The sequence below is a fragment of the Giraffa tippelskirchi genome, chromosome 8 (genome assembly GCF_054371585.1).
Source record: "Giraffa tippelskirchi isolate mGirTip1 chromosome 8, T2T-mGirTip1v1.2.pri, whole genome shotgun sequence".
In the NCBI taxonomy this organism is placed as follows: Eukaryota; Metazoa; Chordata; class Mammalia; order Artiodactyla; family Giraffidae; genus Giraffa; species Giraffa tippelskirchi.
Window position 1 is genome coordinate 118,078,643 of NC_137282.1, and position 24,300 is coordinate 118,102,942.

A 24,300-nucleotide genomic window follows, 5' to 3' on the forward strand; every position below is an offset into this window, starting at 1 on the left:
TCTCCGAGTAAAGTGGCTCCACCATTTAATTCTTCCTCTGTAATGTTTTGATGTCACAGTTTTCTCTTTTATGCTGTGTGTTTGTAAATAAAGTATATTAGCTGTAGTTACTTTTAATCATCTTTTCCTTGAACCTTTATACTTGAAGTTGTTAATATACCATTCTTCTAAGTAATTGGAATTAACTAAATCTGACGCTATATTTTTTACGTTACCTAGTGTGTTGTATACTTTTGTACGTGTTCATGTGTAACTTTGCATATTTTTTATTCTGTTTGAACTTCTTCAGCATTCTTTGCAAGGCAGGTCTGGTGGTGATGAACTCCCTCAACTTTTCTTTAGGAAAGCCTTCATTTTCCCTTCATATTTGAAGGGTCAGTTTGGTGAATAGAGTTTTCCTGGTTGGCAATTTTTATTGCTCTGCCCGCTGAATATTTCATTTTACCCTCTCCTGGCCTGTAGTTTTCTTCTGAGAAATCCCCTGATAGCCTCGTGGGGTTTCCTGTGTCAGTTACAGTCATCCCTTTAAGTAAACCAGACATTCCTATTTTTAGATAGAAAAATTTAATCAAATTTTGTTACAACAGTAAGGAAAATTGCCGTGGTCTGGGCGCCGATTGGAAAAGAATTTCCCGACCTGAGACAAAATGAGAGGGAAATAAAGTTTATTAGAGTGGGAGACGCTGTTAGAATAGCGGGCCAGCTCAAGAGAGAACCGACGTTGAACAGGGGTCCTTAGTCCACTTTTATACTCAGGGTACAGGGAGTGGGATGGGGGTCTTGCGGGTCATTTGCTGATTGGATGAGGCAGATATTCTGGGAGGCGCAGGATGGAGAGTAAGGCAAATACCTTCTCCTTATGGGGTAGGAGGGGAGACAGGTTACACTGCTCAGGAGGACCTGAAATCCGTTAATAGTTACACCATGGGGGAGGGAAGGACAATAAGGGTCTGGGTTTTCCTTTCCTGCATTCCGAGACCCTCCTTGGTTTTATCTGCTCTTCTGTCCTTGGGTCTCCACATTCCTCCCTCTCTTTATTTTTAGGGCCAATTCTTTGGCCCCTGTTGATACCCTGCTCACGTTTAACTATCTACCTATTTCCCTTCTCAGGCATTTGGGAACCCGGTCTCAGGGCAAAAGGGGCAATGACCATTCTGATTTCTTCAGGCTGTACAGGAGCATCATGGGGCTCTGGGTTCCCTTTGCCTTTTCTCTGCCAGGGTGCACTCACGGAGGGAGACGAGAGGCCATGGAACGATAAGGTGGCTTGTTTCAGCATTGTCTGGGTGTTGGCCAGGGAATATTCTTGTCAAACTATCACTTGGAGATTTGTTGTATTCTAGGATAAACAAACTTAACAAGACATTTAAAGATACATGGCCCAAATGTTAAGAGAAGTAGAAAAGCTCCTGAGGAGCTAGCCAGGAGTACCAGGACTAGACATTGGTTTGTGACATTAGTGTTTCTCTAGGTATGAAAAGATGCAAGAAGTTGGGCTCATAAAAATCTTTACCTGAAAACATCTGACTCTCTGAAGGCCGATTCTTCTGGGTTTTCCCCAGAGCACAGAGTGCCTTGTTTCTGATCTCCACTGTGAACCCCTTCAAAGGGGTGTTGAAGGTCAGCAGCTTGCAGTGGTCATGATGTAATCTTTGTAGAGACAGCTGGCAAGTGCCAACTTCCAGTCAGCAGGGTCCCTTCATAGCCACATATTTGACCATGCTTTGGGGGCATTTTATGGCCCTTGTGTCCTGGGTCTAATGAAGATTCCATTGACAGGCCACTCTGCGCAGTTACTAGACCAGACCTTGCAAGTAGCAAGTCTCTGGACCATGCCTGTCTTACTAGCCTCTTGGTCCAGGAGAATATTCCCTCTTGTTGCTTCTTCCCATATCTAGAGTTACATTATTACAATCATTGATCTCATATGGAACTGCATATCAGCATTTTATCATGTCAGTCACACATTTAGTAACATAAGAAACAATCTTCTGAAACAAGCATCATAGAAAATAATATAGCTAGCATTTATTAGTAAGGTCACAAGCAAGAATTGAAGTCAAGAGCTTTCATTAGGTAGAGCCCAGTATAGCCTGGGTCATCTGACTTAGTTAAATGATTATTGCCAGATGTTAATCTCCTGGTTGTACATCATGAAGCATCTGACCTTCACCCAAAGATTGGTTACTGAGATAAGCTTTAGAAACAAATGTAGAGTGTCCTTTTTAAGAACTTAATTAATTAAACCTTTTAGCAATATAACGTAACAACAAGGAACTATCTCAGAAGTGAGTCATAGTAAACACAGACCTTAACTAACAAAACTAGAACTTAATATTAAGTAAAATATAATTTTTTGTCATTGTGACGGCATTAACCCTGTAGGCAGGGAAGGCTTTAACCCATCAAATAAAAATGAGGTTTGTCAGGGAGCCGGGAAAAGCCAAGCAGCCGTCTTGGATTTGCCATAACCCTGACTCTCTGATTTACAGCTACTGTTCATGCATTTTTAATTCCCCGATTTATGAGTAGACTGTTGCCATGTTTTAAGAACATCCGAATAGCAAAAGTCTAACAGTGAGCAGTTGTTTTTTTGTGGAAGCAGAATGAGCTTTGCATGTACCATAATCTTTAAATAATGCTTACTTTCCCAAACTAACAAAAGATTTTCAAAACAACTTTAAATCACTTAAAGGCAAATAAATTCATAATCTGTTATTGAAAGACTCACTCTAAGAAAACTTTGTTCTCTTAACATAGAGAGTAGACTAAATTCCAGTCTGGTACCAGCTTACCAGATAACAACCAAAATGTGTTTATCGGTTAACCTTAGAAGACTTTTCCATAAATCTTGAAGTAGCAGGATTGTTGCAAAGGCATCAGAGTGAAACCATAGAAGACATGTTTAAAATCTGATTAAATTGCAAGTAACAAAGTAGCCTGGTCATTGCTGTGATACGTAACACTTTAATATGATAACTAGAATTATAACTGACAACATTTTACCAGGACATATCAGATTTTCATGAATTTCACTTAATTTCTAGGATATCTATATTAGTAACATCAACCACACAATATAACCTGAGAAGATTCATCACTCCTCCAACAATACTTCGCATGTAATTTAACATGTCAAATGAACTCAGGTAGTTTAATATCTCTCTTTGGGATGTCTCAGGGACTCTCTGAAGCATCCCAAAGTTAGCTAGAAGTCAAATGATTTAAGAAGTGTTTTCAATAAATGTCAAAAGGGTTTATAACACTCAATCAGTTAGGATCATATAAGTCACTATGAAACAATCGTTACTCACTTAGCCAAAGTTAACAAAAGATTTCAAAGGTAAACACAAAACAGATCACTTCAGAGATGCTGCTAACTCACTTCAGTCGTGTTCGACTCTGTGCGACCCCATAGACGGCAGCTCACCAGGCTCCGCCGTCCCTAGGATTCTCCAGGCAAGAATACTGGAGTGAGTTGCCATTTCCTTCTCCAGTGCATGAAGGGGAAAAGTGAAAGTGAAGTCACTCAGTCATGTCCGACTCTTAGTGACCCCATGGACTGTAGCCTACCAGGCTCCTCCGTCCATGGGATTTTCCAGGCAAGAGTACTGGAACTTAAAATCCATTATCAAAGGCAATTCAACAACTCAGGAAAACTTGTATTTGTGCACAAAACTCTTCCTTTGGGGTCCACTTTCCCTAAAACCTTCTTATCACATTCTGTACCCATTACTTTGCTCTCCCATCCTGAAACAGCCACCGGTAAGTCAGACCTATTTCCTTTTCCCTTCATAAAATGCAGTTTCATTCCTCATACCTTCTTTACTGAAAACACACATCCTACTTTCCTTAAGCAACCAAGAACTGACCTTTATATTAGCATTCTATAGACTGGTGAACATAAATACCAGTGATAATTTCTAAAAAATATTCTAGAGGACATCTCAGAATGGCGTCAAACATTATTCATTAATATCCAAAATCTCTAATTTCTCTGAAAGAGGCAGTTAGTGTTTAGTAATGAATGTTTCAGAATCTTATTTTATTTGGAAAAGACCTAGCTATTCAATAAACTTCTGTCACTTACTTTAGCACACCCCTAGAAAATCAAGTTACCCCAATCTGGAGAGACTATTTTAGACAGACATCCCTAAAGTATAATTATTCTTAATAGTTTATCCAAAAGCTCGTATCTCATTTATATTTTTAGGAGTTTTCTCACCACCCCCCCCACCAGAGGCACTTTCCTTGTTGACAAACTTGTAACAGATATAACAATATAACAATATTTACCTTATAATAAACCTAGGCACGATGAAAATATTATGCTTAATGTTAATGACTCTCAGACATGTCTCTATTAGATTAGCAAAGAAACATTAATACTAGATATTTAATATTGACTATTTTCCAGTTCACTTGAATCTGATATTCATTTAGGTTAATTTCTCTTGTATTTAGAATTGTCTGATTTGTAGGTGCTTACTTTTCTTTAGGCCAATTAAATTAGAACTCATTTGCAACTTCAGCAATATTATTAAACACACACACACACACACACACACACACACACTGAGACATACATAAATCCAGACAGACAGGCAGAGATCTCATAGTTTTACACTTGTTATTTAAAATGTCTCTTTGACACCCCCCTTTTTTTATGAAGTTCTAATTTGCTCCAGGTTGAGGTCTCAGGCAAAGGGGGCTGTGTATTTGAGGGACATGGAAAGGGTTAACTTCAAGATTTCCCCTAGGCCAGCTTTTTAACAAGCTAGTTGTTTTTAATTGCATATGCAAAAAGAACTGGTTTTGCAATTTCCAAGAAAAAAATAATTTCACTTTAACCAGTTTTCTCCAGAGTCTGAAGAATATCATGGCCTTCCTGTGTCAAAAAGTCACCTTTCCTTTCTGTAGTCACAGTTTTATACCTAAATTATAGACCAAATAGTGTTCAAATTGACTCTGATATCAGGGGCAGATCAGCTGATGAAAATCTTGGATTGTCCCTCTGGTGGGAAGGGAAGTCTTTGTCTCATCAGAAGAATCTGAAGGGTTAAGGGAATTTGCAGGAGTCGGGAAGCTTGGTCCTTTCCCTCCCTGAGAAACTGGAGTAGTTAGAAGGGAATTCTTTAGGATGTTCAGGAGTGCGGGGAACTTGGTTCCCTCCCCACCTGAGAGATAAGTGCAGTTAGAAGGGGATCTTTAGAATGTTAGGAGAGTTTTTGATCCTTCAGGCTTTTGCATATAGGAGAAAGACGTGGATGAAAGGGAACCTCAGAATCCTTTCCTAGAGATCCCGTGGGCATGAAAGGTCGAGTAGGGGTTGCCTAGGAAATCTGATGGAGAGAGACAGAGGGGGACAGGAGACAGGGAGGCAACAGGAAGACATGCGGCATGAGCCCCTGAAATCCGGATTCTGACGGAGGGCCATGAAGGACTGAACGTAAGGAAATTCTGAGTCCTTTCCCTGCTTTTGGCAAAAGCTAGTGTGCCATTCAGAGGCCATTTTGTTTGGGTCCCCCACTTTGTATTGGGGCCAGGCCATTTTCAGGGTCAACATTTTCCAGTTTCTGAGAATGTAGCCAAGGGGTGAGTCTGAGAGAGGCTCCCGGAATATACCAGAGCCCACTCTTAGCCTACCTGCCGTAGAAAGGGGATACTGAGAGTCACCGGCTGACAGAAAGGCGTCCCTTTTGTCCCAGTGATCTCTCCTTGCGACTGAAGGCACAAAAATGGCCGACCGTCCCAACAGCTGCGACCGACAGTGAGAAGGGACCCCTGAAAAGCCTGAGGCTAAGGCATCAAGTGACCTGGGCAAAAACAGACAGATTCCATATTTTTCACAAGTGCACGGGGAACATTCTCCAAAATCGGCCACATGTTGGGCCAGAAAATAAGTCTTCTATAAATAGACTCAAACCATACAAAGGAACTTTTTCCTGTCACAATCATGAAACTAAAAATTAGTAGTAGAAGGAAAAGTGGGAAAATCCACAAATATGTGAAGATTAAACACACTCTTAAATAACCAATAGGCTAAGAAATAATAAAAAAGGAACTTAGAAAATACCTGGAGACAAATAAAAATGCAAACAGAACATACCAAAATGTATGGAATTCTGCATAAACATCACCAACAATGAAGTGTATAACTGTTAACTCATACATTGAAAAGGAAGCTCAAATAAGCAACCTATCTTTACACCTAAGGAGAAAAGGGAAATCAAACCAAACCCAAAGCTAGAAGAAGGAATGAAAATAGTAAAGATTAGCTCTCAGATAAATATAGAGAAGAGGAAAACCAAAGAAATCATTTTAAACAAGTTACTTCAAACAGGTTAACAAAAGTGACAAATCTTTATCTATATTGACTAAGAAAAAATACAACTAAAATCAGTAACAAAAGAGGAAATATAACTGCTGATATGACAAAATAAAATAACAAGGGAGTACTCTGAAGAGCTGAATGCTATAAAATTGGATAACCTAGATGAAATTCTGTTATTTAAGCCTCAGTCTGTGGTATTTTATTCTGGCAACCCTAACAAACTAGCATAGCTTTATCCTCTTTCTTGTAAATAAAAGTTATGAAAATAATGCCAAAACGTGTAAAGTATATAAAGTATCTGAAAGGAGGAAAAAAGAAAATGACTCACTACCTAGGGTGTTGAGAAAAATCTCTTCCTTTGTTTCTTACCACAGCTAAAATAAAAAAGGCAAAACTACCAGAAAAGACTTATGGATAGACATTTTAGAGAAGCCAAATAATAGTCGCAGTAAAACAAACCAGAAATTCATTCAGATGGTAAAAACAGTAAAATAGTATAGTAAAATAAAAATAGTAAAATGCATTTATTCTTTGCATGTTTTAAAAAAATCAATTTATTGAAAATTCCAAACAGGTTATAATACAGATACATGATTCAAGATACTGAAAATATGCTTTGAATTAATTTGTGCCTCCTATCAGTTAGTCTGTTTGTCCAGGGGCATCTGCCTTCCACAGGGAGTATTTTGTTTCTTAGGGGTCCTTCTAGAGTGCCTTACAAGCAAATATGAAAATATATTTCTCCTTCATGCCCTAATTAAAAACACAAAGAGTGGTATATTAAGCATGGTGTTTTGTTACATGTTGCTTTTATTTATTTGACAATACCTCGGAAATTGTCCTCTATCAGGACATAATTTCCTGCACAGCAGTACAGTGAATGGATGATGTCCTATTATAATACACTTTGCCCACCCACATTGGGATGAACACTGATATTCAACAATCTATTTATATTACGAACAATGCTGTGATGTATAACTTTGACCTGTGTTATTCTGCTGCTAGCAAATGTGTAGGATATATTGCTAAAGGATTTGTAACCTGCAGTATTTGTAACAGAGAGAGTATTTGATAAGATGTTACCAGTAAGATCCTTCTGAGCCAGCAATGAGCCTTTCTCTTTAAACTGCAACTTCTCTATCACACCACTCCCCCACCTGTGTTTAAAACTGCTTTCCAATGTTTTCTAACCTTCAGAAACCCTCTATAATCTTTCCTTTCATCAGCACTGCCCTTTATTCTCAGTGCAGTTACAACCTCACCTGGTACATCCCTGTTGTCTCCACTTTTCTCTGTGTCCATCACTGCTCAGCTCACTCCATTAGAGCTGGAGCCAACGAGGCCAGATAACTCCTTGAGTGTAGAGAAATGGGTCATGGATGATCTGAACCAGGGAGCCTGGAGCCCAGGAGAGAGGGAGGGTCCCTAAGGGATGTAACTGGGGAAAGGGAAAGGTATAAGGGGTTTGACCCATGGTAGTTATGCAGGTGAAGATTCTACAGAGCCCAGACATGGGAGCAGGAGTCTTGGTTGGAGATACATACTTGGGAATTTGTACCCAAATATCACAGCTGAAACGGAAGGAGGGGACTCCAAAGGGAAGATCGTGTGAGTGAGTCTGCTGTGAACCTGCTGCGAGTGCCAAGGAGAGACACACACGGGGACAGGACGCAGCAGAGAGGCAAGAAGGCAGGAGCAAGCATTCGGAAAGGAAGGAGAGAGCGTCATAGCAACAAGGACGCATCATAGAAGCATGTGCCACTGAGGGTGGAGGCAAATGGAAAAGGGGATTAGAAGTCATTAATAAATCCTGGCAAGTTTTTCCATGAGAGGCTAAGGGCAGAATCAGACCATAGGATGCAATGAAAGACAGATAAAAATCGGTAGGTAAAACCCATTCATGTTCAAATCGAGATTTTGTTAAAATGCTCTTTTAAGAAACATAGAGATACAATCTCAGATGGGAGGACGTTGAAGTTTAGGTGATGGCTGACAGAATGATTCCCTGCCTAAAAAGAAATCCCAACAGCAGCAATTCTGTGCAGAGGCGAGCAGAGAGCCCATGACACTGGTGGACAGATGTGATAGGAGACACGTGGACAGGCTGGTGACTGGAAGTCTTCAGGGAAGGGGGAGGTCTTGCAGACTACACGTGCCAGTGTGCAGATAACATCAAGGGGGAGCTATTTTGCTCTTAGGAATTACTTAACCTGAAAAAAAAATTACTTAAACTGAATTTTAAATTAGCACCATATAAAGTGCAATGGCTCAGGTGGTAAAGAATCTGCCTGCAATGCAGGAGGCACGGGTTTGATCTCTGGATTGGAAAGATCCCCTGGAGAAGGGAATGGCTACCCACTCCAGTATTCTTTCCTGGAGAATCCCATGGACAGAGGAGCCTGGTGGACTACAGTCCATGGGAAAGCATGATAGGGATAATCTCAGCAATGTGGGGAGGTGTGCTGTATGCTGGGTAGCTACCCTTCACCAGGACAAAGCCTGCCGGCTTTGGATCAACCCCTTTTGTCTCTGAACTTTTCTTGCATTTTAGTGTCTTTCTCTTTTATAATTTAAAAGTCACATTCCTTAAACTGTCCAAGCAGTTTTCCTGGTGGCTTTCTCCCATGGAAGTAGGATTTCTAGGCATGGATTCTATGTATCCTTTCTACATAAGCTTCATAAAAAGCTCAACTGTTTTTTTTTTTTTTTTTTTTGAGGCAACAGTTCTGCAAACTATAGGAATAAATTCATTTTGGTTCATACTGGCCAAGACTAGAAAAATTGCTCTTCAGTCTCCTGAGTTTAAAACAGGCTCTCGGGCACCATCAAGGTCCCTTCTGATCTCAGATCCTGTGATCTTGCTGGTGCCTTGACTACTGCATACACTCTGACTGACTGCCAGGGCCCTGTGTCATCCATCTGTGTGGGCACGGGACATCTAATGTGCTGCATTTATGTGAGAAGCATTCGGAGCAGGATCAAATCCTGGGATCACAGACTGCCAGCGCTGAGCTGGGCTCTGACTCCCCCGCCCCACCCTCCTTCCCATCATCATGTGTGCGCTCACTCATGGCAATGGGGCCTCCACGTGTTTTCACCCTCCAAGCTGACCCCCATCTCAGGGCCTTTGTACTTTCTCTTCCCTCTGCATAGAGCTTATAATGGCTGCTATTTTCTGCTCATCTGGATGGCAGCTCAGATATTAACCTTTCAGATGAGCACTCTTGGACCACCCCATCTAATGCTGGTGCTTCCCCATTACCATAAAGAAGCAGGAGTACATCCATCATAAGTCGCCTGGTGGGTATCACAGTCCCACAGGGCCGACATGCTCATCAAATACAGAGGAAGTTTAATTTGGGGTGAAATCTAGTTGACACCTTCAGAGACATTGATGAAATACTACATGGATTTCTGTCCTACTAAATATTATTGGCAGAAACATTCATTTCATAATATTTGTATTGTTGTTGGTCATTTAGTCACTAAGTCATGTCCGGCTCTTGTGAGCCCATGGAGTGTAGCCCGCCAGGCCCTTCTGTCCATGGGATTCTCCAGGCAAGCATACTGGAGTGAGTTGCCATTTCCTGCTCCAGGGGGTCTTCCTCCCCCAGGAATTGAGCCCAGGTCTCCTGCATTACAGTCAGATTCTTTACCAACTGAGCTACAAGGGAAGAACCAAATTTTGTCTAGGAAAGTATTTGTCTTTAAGGAAGAAAAATTGAACTAATTACATTATTGATTGAATAAATTTTTGTGCCCACTCAAAACATATTCTGACATTTAGTCGATGCTCTCCATTTTCTAAAAAGATAAGAGATATAATTTTTTTTTTTTCATTTCACCCACTCATCTCCAGGTTTCCCATTTTCCCAGAAGGCTGTGCTTCCTCTGAGTACAAGTTGCACCTGCTCGCTTGTCTCCGTAAGAGAGCTCAGGCTCTCATCAAAGAAATGAAACATAAACTTGACTACAAACTGATCTTTACGTATTTCACAAAGACCCATGATAACAAACGGGTATCTGGGAAACACTTGTGCAAATTCACGTGTAATAAAAAATTTGAGATCAGCATTACTTAATATAAAAGCAGAGCACTTGGAAATATAGCCATTAAGAGAAAGTAGGTAGGTAAATTCTAGTACAACCAGACAAGAAAATCGGCAATTTGTGTTTTGGTTATTAATGTTTTTTAAATGAGATAAATCTGCAGGTACTTGGAAAGAAGTTGGGGATGAACTATTCAATGAAAATAAGACGTTGTAGAACTCCCAATGGTGTTATTTTTCAAAAAATAGAATGTTCATCACTTAAAGAAATTTGGATGGAAAGGCAAAGGAATTAGAATTTCTCAATCAATTAAAAAAAACAAAAAACAAAAATCAAGTCTTCATTGTAACCTAGTCTCTGGAGTCAGAAAGGTGAACGTCTCTAGAAATAAAGATGGGCCACACCTCCTACTTTTCTGCCTCCTCTGACTACAGCCTCCAGGCTGGCAACTGGCATTCCAGCCCCTAAGTGTCTCTGCTCTACCTGGACCCAGAGCCCAGTGGGGTGGGAGGCAACCTCGACTCTACAGACCTGGGTGCGGGCCCCCTTCCTCATCCTGAGTGTCCCCTCCCCCCGACCCACCATTCACTCAGCTCCCTCATCATCCCCCCAGGGGCTGCAGGCCCCACCCCGAATGGGTGCAGCCTTCTCTCCATGAGCCTTGAGCTGTTTTCCCATGGGAAGGACAATCTTTCCCACAGCAGGGGCCAACCAAGGGGACAACAAAAGTTTGGCTGATGGACACATGGTACCCACTTTCTCCTCACATCTGATGGCGGCACCTGATGAGAGTGGAGATGATACAGGCACGACCTCCTGACCCCAAGTTTAGTATAAAGCTTCAGTCATGCAGAGTTGTGGATATTGCATCAAGACTGACTTTTTAATGAGAATATTCCTGGATAAGTAGTAAATAACTTATAATATGTAGTTTTTATTTGAATTTTGTTCTGTACCAAGCACTTACCTATTAGATCTTTCAATCACTCTACTCTCTCAGGAGGTAATGAACCTTACTCACACATGAAAATTGTGAGGTTCAAAAGGGGGCATAATTTGTCCATCGTCAAAGCTGGTAAAGGGCAGAACATGGCTATGGCTTACCTTGTATTTAGTCTGTAGATTTAATTAAAATTGATGTGGAGCAGAGTATATTTATAAACTCACATGTAAAAACTTTATAATCATCAGTCAGTAAGTAGGAATTTACCATCTGTTGTTGGAGAACGTCCATGTTACTTGACCCCACCTCTCATGTGATGTTCCTTCATTCATGAAAGTCACTGTGTATTCAAAGTGTGTACATCTCTGTGATAAATCTGAAAGGCAAATGCCAAGTTAGCCCAAAGAAATATCAGACTTGAATTCAAACAGGCTTGTGATTTTGATACATACAGCTGCCCTTTTCTAGCACTGTCATCCTAAACCATCAGCTCTGGACATCTGGGGTCATGGAGTGACCTGGACCAAAATGTCCAGCATGCTTTTAGGAATCGGTGACCTTTAAAGTGTGACTGCGAACTTTATCCAAAAAGAATGGCCTTGCCAGGCCCTTCCCAGAGGAAGCTTCACAAGGATGCGATGCTAGAGAACAGCAGCCATCTCTTCATCTGTTCCCTGTGGGTGAGACAGTCAGCATTTATTTACTTACTAGAAAATCACCTAGAAGAGCTTCCCCAGAGCTCACTCCCTTCCTACCCACACACACACACACACTCCTAAGGCACTTACGGCATGGAGGAAGAGATTCTGTTCATTTGGTTATTTCATCTTGAGCATGTCAAGAGATTGCAGGCTTTCTGAAAACAATCGTATGTCTTTCTTACTGTTCCATATAGAACACTCAGAGCAGTGCTGGGCACTCATTTCTTGGGGGCATTAAATGGATAGATAGATGAATTAAGTGTTTTCTAAAAACTATTCTGCTGGAATGTAACCCTACAAAGTTAAGCAGAGCAGACATTATTCCTTTAAACTACAATTCATGGAGTTGGGACTGAGTTATGTTACTGGATATTTTTTGAAAATAAAGTTCATTCCACTATAGAATAGGTGATTCACAGTGGTCAGAGGAAGTGGGGAAAGGGGATTCTGTCACCCTCCTCGGGCCTGGATGTGAGCATCAGTAGACACTTCCTGGACTTGTGAGCCCAGCATCAGTGTCCTCCCTGCTCTGGGGAAGGGCTGGCGGTGCGTCCAGGGCTCAGGACATCTTTTCCTGCGCTGCTCTTTACTGTTCACCTTGCCTCTGCCTCATGATTGGAACTTGAAGACCACACACAGGTCTCAACACAGAACTCCACATCCATGTGCATTTTCCCACAGAGGGTTTTTGACTCTACATAGATTGATTTCCTGGCTGAACCAGGAGAAGGGCTGTGAAGGGCAGAAAGGATTCTCAGAGTCTCAGGTCCAGGTGGGGTCCAGGCTCCTGGGTTCTGTGTGGAGAGGAGACTGCTCAGGGAGAAACAGGTCCAGTCACATCAGCCACAGAATCTCTTCAGGGAAAGGTCTTCTGACATCTTGTCAGGCCAATGCAGAAATTTCCCTCTGATAGTGTCCTAACTCTTTGAACATATTAATTTTGATTCCTCTTTGTGTACATTCCTTGGCTTCAGAGAAAGTTCTTTCTATTATTATTGGAGCTAAACTTTCAAGTAGCCATATTTATTTCAGTCTCTACCCTTTATTGGCTTTCCTTGATGTTAAACCCTCATCTTATTTTTCTTTCATTTTACCCTTAAAAATATTCTACATCATCAATGTTCCATATTGTATATCTAATCACTATTATATTCTCCCATTTCTCTGTGTTAAAAGCTGATACTTAACACATATGTACCTTAGCTTTGCAAACATTTCCAAAATGTTCCTTCCCCTAAGTCACTCTACTTATTTCTTTTCCCTCTTTTTTCAGACATGAACTGTGGACCTAGAAAGCATAGAAGGATACCCACACAGGATACCTTCAGGAAGGGCCCATTTATCTGCAGATCAGTGGTAAGTTTCTTGAGGATGAAATCTGCTCATCACGTTAGAGACCTGGTAATGGGATGAGTTAGGGATTCAGCACAATCTTCTGGAGAAAAATAAGCCTGAGCATAAATGCCATCCCAGTCAAAAGCTTCGAATAGTATAAGTTTTGGAATAATATTGTCTTGAAGCCAAACTGTAACTTCAGCTTTAATGAAAGAGTAATTGCCTCAGTATAGCTTGTATATATAGTGTTTGAAAACTAAAGAAGACTTAAAACTCATTTAGAACGTTATGCAGGTGAGAGACTACAAAAGAGAAAATCCTTATGAATTCAGCAAAGTGATACCACATGAAAATAAGACAAACATGGAGAGTTTCAAAAGGAGACCATCACAGAGAGAGCAGACTGCTGTCAGTATGTAGAGAACTAGTACATGGGTGTGTGTGGGCAGTTTTCCACACCCTCGCCTCTCCTTGCATATTAGCAGAGACTTCATATTGGAAAAGAGGCCATTGAATGGAATGCATATGAGGGAGATTTCACATATAACAACGTCAACTCCACATATATTAACTCATGCAAAGAGAATCCCAATAAATGTTATGAATGTGGGAAAGAGTTCAAGTAGAGCACTTGCCTTTATGTGTCCCAAAAATTCAGACAAGAGAAAAACCCTATGCCTGTTGCCAAGTTGGAAGAGCCTTTGGCCATTCTTTATTCATGTTTTAATTAACAGAAGCTGAATTTAACTACAGAGAGATCATTTAGAAACTATCAGTATGGGAAAGCTTTAGTCAATGCTCTAAACTTAGACAATATGAGAGAACTCACCCTGGAGAGACCCCCATAAATGTTGTGAAGGAGGGAAAGACTATGAAAGAGCTTTGAGTGAATCTTCATTCCTTCAAAGTTATGGACTCATTCATGCTGGAGACAAACCATATGAGTGTCATCTATGTGCAAAAGCATTAGACGAAGACATGACCTTAGTCATCATGTCAAAATTCTGAATGGAGAAGAATCCTTAGATACCCCTCTCACATTTATATGCACAGAGAATGCAGGAAGAGACACCCTATGTCTGCAACCAATGAGGTAGACCCTCCAACCAGAAGTTTTCTTTCTTAAACCACCAGGAAAGTCATGTGAAAATAAACCCTAGCCCTGTCATCATGGTGGAAGAACCTTCCGTGGGAGCTCCAACCTTAGCACACACAGAGAACTCAGAGTGGGCATTAATTCAATTACTTTTGTTACTTAAAAATTTTCATTTATTATCTCCTTCATAAATTTTAAAAAGTATAAATTAATTTCATCTTTAAGCAAGGAGAATTGTGTGTACCCAGACAGGAATATTCCAAGACCTGAGTAAGGCAGTACTTTATCTCGTACATTAGAATTTTGCAGCCAAAGGATTTTTTCCCCAGAGGAACAGAGATATCTTGGAACCTAGAAGGTGGAAGATCATCACAGACATGGAAAGTCCCATTTCTAGAGTCTGTTAGAACAGCAGGGGTAAATGTACTGACTCATGGAAAAGCACTGCCCCTTAGAGATCCATTTGTAAGTCTACCTCCAAAGGTCTACTCTTTACCCTAGATAAAGTGGCCCAGCAGCCACTTCACTCCCACTTCATGTCCTCACATTTCCTTCTCCAACTGTGACTCTTAACTCCCTCTCTCACTTCCAAGGACCCTTGTGACTATATCACACCCACACAGGTAACCCAAGAGGGTCACCCCAGGTCAAGATCTTTAATCGAATCATACCCACACTGGTCCCTTCTGCCGTGTGACTTAACATCTTCATAAGCCTTGGGGATTAGCACTTGGACACCCTTGAGGAGCCATTTTTCTGCTGACCAGATTACCTCTCTGTGCTACTTGAAAGAATATGATTTTACACAATTCAAAGCTTTCTTCACAACAGCACAGAATATAGTCAACTCCTAAAATATGAGCTACAAATAATAAAACAATGGGGGCAATCAGGGTAGATCATGATAGATGGATCTAGAACAATGTTTTGCTAATTTTTCACCAGCAAGAAGCAAGGACAGCCCATTATGTGGATAACACCCTGTCAAGGAAGCTCCTTGGAGGAGAAGGTAGAGGGGGGCAGGTGGGGTCTGCACTGCCAGGGGTGGGTGAGAAGAGGACCCCGGTGAACACAGGCACAGAATCCAGTGAACAGTGAGACCTGCTGCGGGGTTTAGGCAGGAGGAGCCCCAGACGTTATGATGGGAGGGCAGGATATGGCTGTGGGTGTGGATGTCCCTGAGACACCGAGGCTGCTCACTTCAATTATTTGTGCAGGTTCTCCACTCTCTCAAACACTTAGTCTCACCCTGATAGCCTCACTAGAGTCCATTCAACACAAAACACAACGCAGCAGTGAGTTGGGACTACAGAGGAAAATCCTGCTCACCGGGGCAAAGAAGGATATGGAAACAGAGGTGCTGAGGGCGGTAAAGTTGCTCTCATTTCGGGGCCGGGAGAGGGGAGGGGATGGGACAGGGACACAAGCCGGCAGCCTGGGGCCTCCTTTCCTGACGGTGCGCCCCCCACACTCCAACCCACCCTGTCTCTGAAGGCCCCAGGGGCAGTCCCTGGGGTGGCTTCTGGAAGGTCCGAAAGGCTCCCAGCTTGGCGGGTCTGGGTTCCTGAGGTGGGAGCCAGGGCAGCCTGAGGTCAGAGAGGACAGGAGAGAAGGTGGGGGCTCCAAGCTCTGAAGCCTCAGGGTCAGACGGCCGCCAGCCTCCTGGGCGAGGAGCGCTGAGAACACAGGGCGTGGTGGCTTCTTTAATGTAGGGGCTCAGTCTCCCCTGGAGCTGGGGCTATACATCCGGACATGTCTTGGGGTGGAAGGCTTATGGAGACTGGGGCACAGCTGCTGGTTTTGAGGTGTTGGGACCAGGATCTTTACAGCTCCTAATCCCCACTGTCACAGAGGGCCCTGGAGCTGTCACCCTGGGTGACTCACCCTCCCAAGCCAACCCCCTTCCTTCTGTCCCCACAGCCCAGGGCCCCTAGTCAGACTGTGTGTGTGTGTCTGTGTGTGTGTCTGTGTGTGAGCGCTCGTGCGTGAGTGAGCCCATGCGTTCTCCTGCGAGGATGGGGATGGGGCTGGGGCTGGGGCTGGGGCCAGATCTGGGGCTGGGGCCGCGCCGAGGATTGCCTGAGGTGTGCCAAGGGAGCCCCAGACGGAGACCCCCGACAGTCGTCTGGTTTCCTGGAAGCCAAATGCAGAGGGGCTTGCAGGCCGCGCGGAAGCAACCCAGGTCTGCAGCGGGAGTCAGGCCCCTGGCCATCCACCCCAGGAGGGGCTGGGGCTGCGGGGGCTCAAGAGTTGGGACGCCGTGGGGCCCGGGGGCAAAAGGAGAGGGGAGGCAAAAAGCGTATAGCACCCGGTATTTCAGGGCAGTCTCCCATCCAAGTACTAACCAGGCCCGGCCCTGCTTAGCTTCCGAGATCAGAAGAGATCGGGCGCGTTCAGGGTGGTATGGCCGTAGATGGAGGAGGATGCCGCCAGGCGCCCTAAAAGCCCTGTGCTGCGCCTCCCATTGGCTCTGACCTGCGGGTCAGGCCAGCCGGCCGCAGCTCTCCACGGAGCGCGCGCTGCACTTGAGCCGCACGCCCCGCGACCGGACTCTGGCCGGCCGATGCCGCCCCACCCCCGCACACCGCCACCCCTGGCCAGCAGCCGCCTGGCCCGGCGCGGGGGGGCCCAGAGGGCTTCCGGGACCGCGAGCGGCAGGGAGTGCGTGCCGGCGGGGTGGGTGGATGGGGCTAGGGGCGCAGAGGTCTTGGCGCCCCCCCACCCCTCTGTCACATTCGCTGCTCAGGGCCACATGGCCCCGGAGGTGTCTGGCTTCGGCGCCGCCGCTGCCCGTGGCCCACTGTCCTCTGAGCCTCCTGCGGGCCTAAGCACAGCCCAACCAGGGCCCTGAGCGCCCATCCTGCCGGGCATCTGCCAGGGCTCGGTCGACCAGAGCCCGTCAACCCCACCCCTTCGCCCTACCCGAGGCCCCCCTTGCCCGCTCTGTGGGGCTGCCTTTCTTGCCTCCAAGGAAGATAGCGTCCCCAGCCGCCTGCGATCTGAGGGTCACCCCCAGCTGGGAAGCGCTGGCTGGGAGGTCATTTTGCAGTGGCACTGGCCCCTGGGGCCCCGCGCCCAGGGAGGTCTCCCACACTCCCAGGGAACATCCCATTTGCTCTGCAGGAAGGAGAGAGCTCCTGAGCCAAGGCCTGTCTGCACCGTGCTCGGCTCCTGCGTGCAGAACACCCTGGGCGCCCACCTGGAGCCCGGACCTAGGGGCCCAAACTGGCATTTTTCACTCCGGGAGCCCTAAGGCGCGGCGGCCCAGTAACTGCTTGCAAAGGCCTCCCATGGCTGTTTGCTTCCTTCTGCCAGAGCTAATTTTGCTCCCCGCTGCAGCCTTTGGCACGCCAGGGGCGAGCCCGCCACCCCTCCCCGGGAGCCCGTGGGAGGGGCCAGGTGCCCTCCGCCAGGTGACCCCAGCGTGGCACCTGGCCCCCTCAGATGCATTCCCGCAGCCTCCTTCGCCATGGGCAGGACCGCGCTGACCTAGGAATGTGTTTGCAAGGCTCCCAGAGTGCAGGCAGGCAAAGGACCCTGACTCGGGTTTGAGGCCCTGGAAGCAGGCATGGAGGTCTGGTGTCTGAGGAGCCCCACCCGTGCTGTCCGATAGAGTCCTGAAAACTCACTCTTTGGGGCTGCCTTTCCTGCCTCCAAGGAAGATATCGTCCCCAGCTGCCTGCAGGCTGAGAGTCACCCCCGGCTGGGAAGTGCTGGCTGGGAGGTCATTTTTCAGTAGCAATGACCCCTGGGGCCCCTCGACCAAGGAGGGCTCCCAAACTCTCAGAGAATGTAAAGGCAACCTCCACACAGCTGTTTCATCATGTTTGCTCTGCAGGAGAGAGCTTGCAAGACTATGCCTGTCTGCACCTTGCTCGGATCTTGCGGGGAGAACACTGTAATAATCCTTATGCCAGAGAGTCATATTTTGGGGCTGCATATTCTAGTCGCCTTGACATGGATGTACTCCACTTTGCATTCTTCTATTGCAGGATATCCCGATTTCTTCAAGTTTTTAGTTATTATGTATAGGGCTGCTGTGCATAATTGCATCCTTGTTTGAATTTATAGATAGATTTTCAAAGCAGTTGACTAAATACTGAAACCGTGATTGTTGGATACCAAGGTGAAACTTGTTTAGCTTTGGAAAAAATTGCCCAGCTGTCTTACAGAGTGACTATTGTGCATCCCAGGAGTGAGGGGCCGTTCCTGTTGTTCCTTGCCCTCCAGCAGTGGGTAGTGGCATATGTATGGAGCTTAACAGAGTTCACAGGTGTGATGTGAATGGTGTGGGCCTAACAGAAGCCAAAGATGTTAAGAAGAGGTGGCAAAAATACACAGACGAACTATACAGAAAGATCTTCAGGACCCAGATAACCATGATGGTGTGATCACTCACCTAGAGCCAGACATCCTGGAATGTGGAGTTAAGTGGGCCTTCGGAAGCATCACTATGAACAAAGCTAGTGGAGGTGATGGAATTCCAGCTGAGCTATTTCAAATCCTCAAAGATGGTGCTGTAAAAGTGCTGTACTCAATATACCAGCAAATTTGGAAAACTCAGCAGTGGCTACAGGACTGGAAAAGGTCAGTTTTCATTCCAACCGCAAAGAAAGGCCATGCCAAAGAATGTTCAAACTACCACACAGTTGCGCTCATCTCAGATGCTAGCAAAGTAATGCTCAAAATTCTCCAAGCCAGGCTTCAACAGTATGTGAACTGTGAACTTCCAGATGTTCAAGCTGGATTTAGAAAAGGCAGAGGAATCAGAGATCAAATTGCCAACATCTGTTGGATCATGAAAAAACCAAAAGAGTTCCAGAAAAACATCTAGTTTTGCTTTATTGATCTTAGTCATCTGACCAGGCATTGAACTCACATCTTTTGAATTGGAAGGCAGACTCTTAACCACTGGGCCACCAGGGAAGTTCCAAGATTTATTTTTTAAGTATAGAAATCAAAGAACTCTGATGCCAGAGCTATGACTTCATTTTATAGTTTATGCTTTTAATTATGTGGCTAAGATTCAATGAGAATGCTTGTACAGAATCAGCCTCTAGTAATTCAGGCAAGCTTGTTTCATCTTCCATTACTTGCTCATTATGAAAAGACCAAAGTGAAAATATATGGTGAAGTACATTTGATGGAACACTTAATAATCAATTCTCCACAGGAAAAAAAGCTTTAAAGCAGGAAGCACTATTTGCCCAATCAAAAATAGTAAGCAGTTCTAGCCAAGAATGGCTTTGTTTGAGGCTTTCAAGGATTCACCATAAGTGGATGAACTTTTCATTTGGGTCCCATCTGTAATTTCTGTAATTTCCTTCCAAATTTCTGGCTGTTGTGCAAGATGTGGGGTTAACTTACAGCATCTCACTCACTCTTTGAGTTGTGGAGATCACCAGTTTTAGAGTTTATGAATGAAAGCAGGGGCTGCAATCCTGCAATAAGAGTGTGTGTGTGTGTGTGTGTGTTTGTGTGTGTGTATCAATGATGTGACTTACAGATCAATCAAGAGAAGCTTTGAGATCTTTCAGAAGAAAATGATTGGGTAGCAAATGTTGGTTCACTTACTGGCTCTGCCATTGAGTCACCAAGTAAAATGTTTAAGTTCTGAGTGTTAACTTCTTTTGCCTTAAAGATGAATCTCTATTTACTACCTTCTGTAAATAATAGAAAAATTGAACCAATTGGGGTATCTTTTAAGCCCAATGTCATCAAACAGAGACTGAACTGTTGTACTGTTTCAGTTCTCCCAGAAATGGAATCTCAAACCACTCAATCAGGAATCGCCTGATCAGCACTAGTTAAGTCGCCTATCTCAGAGACCCCTCCTCTCCTGTAAAAGAAAGTAATCCTGTAATGATCAACAAGCCTAGTGTAACTTCCCAGCTTCTGCTCCCTTCCACCTATAAATCTGCATTCTTCAGCTCTTGGAGCTCCTTTCTGTCTGCAAGATGGAATGGTGCCAGACCCATGAATCACTGATTGAAGCCAACAAGTTCTTAAAATTTACTAAGTTAAATTTCCTTTGTTAACGCTTTGAAAAAATTCAAATTTGCCAAGGTATACAGCATAAAGTTATGTAAGTACATGTGAGAGAAGATCTGTAAAACAGCTACATGTTAATCGTAAATTATTCAGCTGAAGCACTTTTATGTGAATAAAGGCTCAACACAGGTCCTGTGAAGAAACAGAGTGTAAACTTTGATCTCCTGGAGAATGGTGCCCTGAAAACAGGAAGCAGACAGAAAAGCCACCCTTTGTTACCCATGAATTCCGAGAAAACAGTCCTGTGGTCCTGTTTGAAATAAAAAGGCTTTTGTCTGGAGTTTTTTAAGAATCAGCCTGGGAGACACAGATCCAAGAAGCACATGACTTGTGTTCTGCCAGATTACAAAATGGGAAAGTTTATAAAGACAAAAACCTCCAGGGTTACATAAGTTGTCAAGAAGTTTATCAAGAAGGGACTTGTTAAACAAGGACTGATTTGCGTTTAAAATGAATATACAGGTTTGAAGGTGGGAGACTTTGAAACTACAGGGTTGTAACTGGTGGCTGCTGGGTAGATGCTGTTTGGAGAATGACTATTAACGTCCTTGAGTTTGATGCAGCTTAGGAAACTCAAGTTCTCAGGGATGTGCTTGAAACCTCATTCACAAAGGGCACCCAACTCTATATGGACCCCTGAAGCATGGTTACTCCGTTTTGATTTTTAAATGGATTTGGAACTATCATCAACTGAAAGTGAGCTCTGAAATCTCCTTGTTTACAGGATGGTTGGGCCCCACATGGTTTATTCCTCTTCACGTGTACCCAGTGGTGGATGCCTAACATTTCACACTGGCCACAACTGGAGACAAAACTCAACATTTAAGACACAGTAAAATCTGAAAGGGGAAAGGAAAGAGGAACTAGATGATACCAAGAGTGCAGACCAAGATGGAGAGGACTAAAATGGAATGAGGCTGCTTGATGTGGGGATTCATTCCACGAAGTAAAGAAAACCCATCTATGTACCCAGTTGAGTCACCAGGATGTCTTTAGTAAAGCATCTCTAATTTCACAGTGAAAATATAAAACAAATAATAAGTATGATGAGATGGTTGGATGGCATCACCAACTCAATGGACATGAGTTTGAGCAAACTCCAAGAGATAGTGAAGGACAGGGAAACCTGGCACGCTGCAGTCCACGGGGTTGCAGGGTCAGACACAACTGGGTGACTGTGTGAAACACACACACACACACAAAACCTTTAGAACGATACATAAAAACGCTCTTATGATATCAGGGCAATGAAGAACCTTAAAAGACACACAAAGTGGAAACAATGAAGAAAAGATGGATAAATATAAACATGTTATGATTAAGAATGGCCCATTAAAAGACATCATAAAAAGAATGAAAGAAAAGACATGAAGTAGATGATATGTGCCATTGATATAAAGAACTTTCAAAACTAAATAATGAAAGATGTGAAAAAGACATAAGCAGTTATTTCACAGAAGGTAAAATATGAATATCCAATGAAAAATTTAAAAGAAGGTCAAGCTCATTGGTAATAAATTGAATGCAAATTGGAATCATAGTCAAACACTTTTCCACAAGCCACAGTTGAGTAAACATTTTAAAATGACAGTAAAAATATTGGCTCAGATATAGAATGACATAAACTGTTGTTTTTGTTAATAGGTATGTCAACTGTGTTCATTCCCTAGGCTTTATTAATTCTTACCCAAGCCATAGAGCGGACACATGTGAACTATGTCTACAATAGTAATGGGCACAGGAAACATTACAATATTCATTAATAAAAGGCCATGTCTGGTAGTTCAGTGGTAAAGAATCCACCTCCAATGCAGGAGGCAAAAGTTGGATCCCTGGATCAGAATCATCCCCTGGAGAAGGGAATGGCCACCCACTCCAGTATTCTCGCCTGGGAAATTCCATGGACGGAGGAGCCTAGCAGGTTGCAGCCCATGGAGTTGCAAGAGTCGGATACAACATAGTAACTAAACCACCACCACAGGTATATTTAAAGTATGGACTACTAAATAGTAAAAATAAATCACCTGCATGCAATAACATGGAACAAATCTCAGAAACCAATATTGGAAACAAAATAATAGTCAAACCACAAAAGGGTAATCATTGTGTGATTCTACTTATACAAAGACCAGAAAAAGGAAAATTCAAAGTATTTTTTAGGAATTCATATGCAAGTGGGAATCTCTAATAAAAACAGGGAAATGTCAGGGGGTTGAGATACAGAGGAATTAGAATGTCCTATTTCTGAAGACTGGTGGTGAGAATATGATTTCTTGTTTACTCTTTTATATTTAAATACATTTATATTACCTATGCACTTTCTGTATGTATCCCCCCCAAAAAAAATTAAGTACCACACTACCAAATAAATTCCAAGTGGAATTTAAATAGAAAACATGATGCCATGAACTTCAAAATGAAAATAAAAATATTTCTATGATCACGAGACAAGAAAGATATTTATAAACTCTTATGAACTGAATGGCAGAAGGAAATGGCACCCCCTCCAGGGTTCTTGCCTGGAGAATCCCAGGGATGGAGGAGCCTGGTGGGCTGCCATTTATGGGGTCGCACAGAATCGGATAAAACTGAAGCGACTCAGCAGCAGCAGCAGCATGAACTGAATTTTGTCCCCCAATTTCACATGTTTAAGCCCTAACCCTCAGTATGTCAAAGTGTGACTAAACATATGTCTATGGTCTTTAAAGAGTTAAATAGAGTAAAATGAGGCTGTTAAATTGGGATCCAATCCAATCAGACTATGCGCCTTCCCTATAAAAGAGGAAATTTGGAGCCACAAAGAACACAGGCTGTGTGTACAAGGGCAGATGATGTGAGCACACACTGAGGAGGCTCCCTATTGCCAGGACAGGGAGAGGCCTCAGGAGAAACCACAGCTCATCATGCCTTGACCTTGGGCTTCCAGCCTCCAGAAGTGTGAGGAAATACATTTTTGCTGCTTAAGATTCCTTCCCTGCTCCCTTCCAGCCTCTGGTCATTTATTATGGCAGATACAAGAAAATAATACATATGTATTATCCTAAATGCCAAACTACACAGACAAAATTTAAAGAGTTTTTTTCCCTTTCTTTTTTTTTTTTTTATAATTAAAGAGTTTTACTACACAATATTATTAAACTCTTACTTGTCAAAAAATAAGAGGAGAACTACAAACTCAGAATGTTATTGCTTTTTTTCCCCCCCAGAATGTTATTTCTGACAGTTGATTGATTCGGTTCAGTTCAGTTGCTCAGTCATGTCTGAATCTGCTACCCCATGGACTGCAACATGCCAGGCCTCCCTGTCCATCACCAACTCCCAGAATTTACCCAAACTCATGTCCATTGAGTCGATGATGCCATCCAACCATCTCATCCTCTGTCATCCCCTTCTCCTCCTGCCTTCAATCTTTCCCAACATCAGGGTCATTTCCAATGAGTCAGTTCGTCACATCAGGTGGATGTATTGGAGTTTCAGCTTCAGCATCAGTCCTTCCAATGAACACTCAGGACTGATCTCCTTTAGGATGGACTGGTTGGATCTCCTTGAAGTCCAAGGGACTGCCAAAGCCTTCTCCAACACTACAGTTCAAGAGCATCAATTCTTCGGCTCTCAGCTTTCTTTATAGTCCAACTCTTATATCCATACATGACTACTGGAAAAACCATCGCCTTGACTAGACGGACCTTTATTGGCAAATAATGTCTCTGCTTTTTAATATACTGTCTAGGTTGGTCATAGCTTTTCTTCCAAAGAGTAAGTGTCTTTTAATTTCATGGCTGCAATC

At 43.4% G+C, this 24,300-nt stretch overlaps 1 protein-coding gene, 1 long non-coding RNA gene and 1 pseudogene across 4 annotated transcripts in view; 1 reads left to right on the forward strand and 2 right to left on the reverse strand.

The window, feature by feature from the left end:
- Window positions 1–24,300, forward strand: part of LOC145518772 (ubiquitin carboxyl-terminal hydrolase 17-like protein 6) — a 46,068-nt gene that overhangs the window by 13,303 nt on the left and 8,465 nt on the right. For 2 of the 3 annotated variants that reach the window (XM_081523649.1, XM_081523650.1), the window contains exon 3: window positions 13,305–13,387. The gene's annotated coding sequence lies outside the window, so the exon portion shown is untranslated. Of the gene's footprint in view, window positions 1–7,908; window positions 8,221–10,196; window positions 10,465–13,304; window positions 13,388–24,300 lie in introns of all 3 variants that reach the window. The other variant, XM_081523647.1, reaches the window with a different exon arrangement.
- LOC145518775 (uncharacterized) lies at window positions 6,858–8,060 on the reverse strand. The gene is made up of 3 exons (XR_014063284.1): window positions 7,882–8,060; window positions 7,600–7,775; window positions 6,858–7,087 (listed from the first exon to the last, which is right to left on the reverse strand). It is a non-coding gene; the product is annotated as an uncharacterized LOC145518775 (long non-coding RNA).
- On the reverse strand, window positions 16,759–16,877 carry LOC145519164 (5S ribosomal RNA; annotated as a pseudogene).